Source organism: Adiantum capillus-veneris, chromosome 4 (genome assembly GCF_014529385.1).
Source record: "Adiantum capillus-veneris isolate H3 chromosome 4, ASM1452938v2, whole genome shotgun sequence".
In the NCBI taxonomy this organism is placed as follows: domain Eukaryota; kingdom Viridiplantae; phylum Streptophyta; class Polypodiopsida; order Polypodiales; family Pteridaceae; genus Adiantum; species Adiantum capillus-veneris.
This window is the reverse complement of record NC_140934.1, coordinates 108,625,367-108,629,153: the sequence shown is the minus strand read 5'-3', so window position 1 is coordinate 108,629,153 and position 3,787 is coordinate 108,625,367. Positions and strand designations below refer to the sequence as shown.

General features: G+C 33.5%; 1 pseudogene; it reads left to right on the top strand.

Annotated features, from left to right (window-relative positions):
* The first annotated feature begins 455 nt into the window (after nt 1–455).
* On the top strand, nt 456–1,878 carry LOC147459771 (uncharacterized; annotated as a pseudogene).
* Nucleotides 1,879–3,787: the final 1,909 nt, after the last annotated feature.

Genomic DNA, 3,787 nt, shown 5'->3' with positions numbered 1-3,787 from the left:
AACCTTTTGTATTCCAAAAGCTCCATTTGCTCGAGTTGTCAAGCAAATTAGTGACAAATGTAAAGAGGGATTGAGATAGGGACATATAGATTTAGTGTGTTCAAGGAGCTTGTGAAGACTACCTGATAGAGTATTTAAATGACACATCTGTTCTTGTTGCTCATGCACATAGAGTTACTATCATGTGGAAAGATTTTAGTAGTCTCACAATGCTTAGATCAAAGTTTGAAAACTTTTGGCATTAACCAATCTTTGTAGATAAAAAATTGAGAGAGATTCTATTGGTTCCTCCAGCAAGACTGCCTAAAGATAGAGTGAAGATTCAAGATATAACACATGATAAGGATACTATATTAAATCAAGAGAAACTGGAAAGTTTCAAAAGAATGGAAGAAGATAAATTGAAACAACAAACCTTAGCTCAACAGTTAATGATCCTTCATCAAGAGAACCTTATGATCAAAAGATTAGAAGGTTCGGGACCGAATGTCAAAGTGTTTGTGGTAGACCAAGGACATCCAGAAGGCTATACTTTAAGAGATGAACAAATTGAAATGTTTAAAAGTAGAGATACATATCTATTGGATACTTTTGTTCAGTTCACTGTGCAAGGTAAATTTTTTTTTGAAGTAGCTAGATTTTAGTTGCTACATATTTGATGGATGTACATCTAATGGTTAGAATTGTTTTGCAGTATTATAAAGTCTGAACTTGATAAACAATTTCAACTAAAGGTTTTCCTTTTAGATTGTGCAATTTCTCAAATCCTCAATGCAAGGAAGGCTATAAAAGAACTCCTTCCATGGTTTACATGTTGTCCAGATACGGTGAGATTGGTCATAATTCCTTCTTGCTCAAGGTAAGTTACACATATATTCCATTGAGCTAATATCTCACAAAATGATTTTTATTATTCTTATCTACGTAGGAGACATTGAAGCCTTGCAATTATGGACATCCAAGAGAAATACACACTCTAGTTCAACTCTCTTCCAAAAACCATCTACCCCAAAATAAAAAAATTAGGAATCTTTTTTGTAAAGATCGATATTTTAAGAGTGCTAACTTTTTTTTTCCAGTCATGTGAACCTTGTAATTGTTGCAATTGAGTCTTTCCACCAAGGAGGTTTGTTTCTCAAAGAAACAACACATAAAAGTATCCGTGTAATAAATACTCAACATATCATCAATTACAATGTTATTTTGAGCATAAGATCAATTTTTGTTTTTAATCTGAGAAACTATAAACATTGTAGATACCTACACAACAAGATAGCCACAAGTGTGGTTGGTACCTATTGTATAGTATGAAAGCACCTTTGAGCCGTTTATACAGTCATGAAGATAACAAAAAGGGTAAGAACTACAACTTTAAATTGAAAAAGACAAAATCATTTTCTTTTGCTAATTGAGCGGTTTAACTTCATTGTAGATGTCAATGCAAGATTACACGGAGCTTGATTTGCTGCAGTATAGAATGGATATGATCGAGGATATAGTAGATAGAATCTCAATAAGAATTTGGGAAAAGGAAAATAACTTTTCCAAAGTTGAAGAGCCTAAAGTCTCATGTGAGACCTCTGACAAAGACAAGGAGGAAGAGCTAAGTTGGAAAAGGTGTACAAAAAAAAAAGAAGCACCATCAAAGTGGCTAATTTGAATTTGGAGGATGTTCCAAATCTTCCACAAGATGGATTATAAGAGATTGATTGGGAGATGTTAGATCCTCAAACCAGTGACTTTGCTTTAGCAAGATCCCAGCCTCAAGATGATTCAATCTCCACAATTTTGAAGATCTCTGAAATAGAAGATCAAAGTGAAGAAAAGAAGACCAAGAATAAAGATGACAATGTAGATATTGAACATAAAGAAGACTAGATTAATTTGAGTTTGTAGAAAATTTATATCAAATGTTTTGTATGTAGTACTTACTTATATTGAAAAAATGTGAATCAAGTCAAGTTCAAGACTTTCACAACTTATTCTGCTCTCTCCTCTTTTAGAGATTTGCATTGAAAAGTTGTTAAGAATGTTCTTCAAATAAAATCAAAAGTACAAAAAAACTTACTCTTCGTCCATTGATTTGAAAATTGAATTTTTGTGGAAGGTCTACTTCATCCTCTGTAATTAAATCATGTTTGAGTTGTGAGAGTGTGCATCATTGACCTATTGATATGGTTGTTTGAAGTTGCAAATCCATCCAAATATCCACTTGCTTCAACTGATTTTCATGCATGCGTTTGAGATCTTGATCAACTGGTATCCAAGCACCTCTCACCCTATGAGCTTGGTGATAATAAAATGATAAAATAAAGTTTTGGGATTTAATCATGTATTTAACCTTCACAGATTGCAAATCTACTTTGCATTGTATTCCTTCCTTGATTTTGTAATCCCATCCCTTATCCAAAAACTCCAAAATAGTATCATAATTGATATTATTGCAACCAGCATGGTATTCTTCAATCTAATGGTCTCACTGGTTGCAAAGAAATCAATGAAGACATGAATTGGCATGCATATCTTGATTTTCATTATTTGACTAGCAGCTACTGGCTTGAGTCCTTTTTGAACTTCATGAAAAAAATTTAGGCAAAAAGATTCACTAATCTCACTTGTTGGAAGAGGCCAATCAATGCTAGTGAATGCTAGTAAAGAGATATATTCTAGTGTTCCAGAAGAGAGGTCATTTCCCACATGAAAGAAATGGTCGTTAAAAAAGACTCCCAATTCAACAAGCTGCCTGTTCGTTCTTCCTAGGTATTGTTGCTTGCCTATAAATGAATGGTAAACATTAAAAACAACAATAATGTAGTCCAATGATTTCCATTCTTTGTAGGAGGAAGGATAAACATCTCCAAAGGGGGAAGAAAACCAAAATGAAGACTTCTCCTACCTAACACTTGCATAAGAAAAATCAAAAGAACTTATAGTTTGGTATGTTTATGGAAAGATAGATGGGCCATTCACTTAGAGTAATCTCTCTATGCATATATACATGCTAAACAAGAACTTCTTTAACACTTCTTTTGTTCTCATTAACTCTAAAGTCTTTCACCCTTCCTTTCCATGAAGCCAAAAACTCATTTGAGCTTGTTCTCCTTATCTTTCTTGATTGAAGTAATATCCAAGAGCCTTTTGTTACCACAAGTGGTATCCATTGATTTCTCTCATCAAGAGTATTTGAAACAAAGACAAATTCAATAGTTGCTAGTGGCTTTCTTGATCTTTCCATGGAATCCATGAAGATTTTAGATGATAGAGAAGTTGTTTGCAGTGTTTAACGGAGAGAATACTATGACAAGGTCGAAACGTAAAGAGATCAAGTTTTCTCTTATTTTTCTTGTATCTCCTTATTATGAGTGCTACTTTAAATGAGGAGAATCTAAGAAAGCTTCTCTTTTACTTGAAACTCTACAAAATCATAATCATTAGATTACTTTTGCGAGATTTTCTTCAAAAGGATATATTTTTTTCTATCAATTGACACTTCTTTTATTTAGGTTCATATGTTATGCATATTTTTTGAAAAATATCTCTATTGTGATGCCTTCCATGCCATTGGTTGCGTTGGATCTTTTCTCAATTCTTAAAAGGCCCTCAAGTGACCCCAATATTCCTCTAATGGGAGCCTCGATGGTAAATCCAATGCATCTAACAATGGAGGGTTGAAGTGTTTGCTTCCTTGCTCTGTCTGAAAGCTATCAAATTTTGCCTCACTTCCTCTCTTTTAGCATTTTCCTACACATGTAATGTGCTCTGGAAATAAAGAAATGCCTTTAATGGT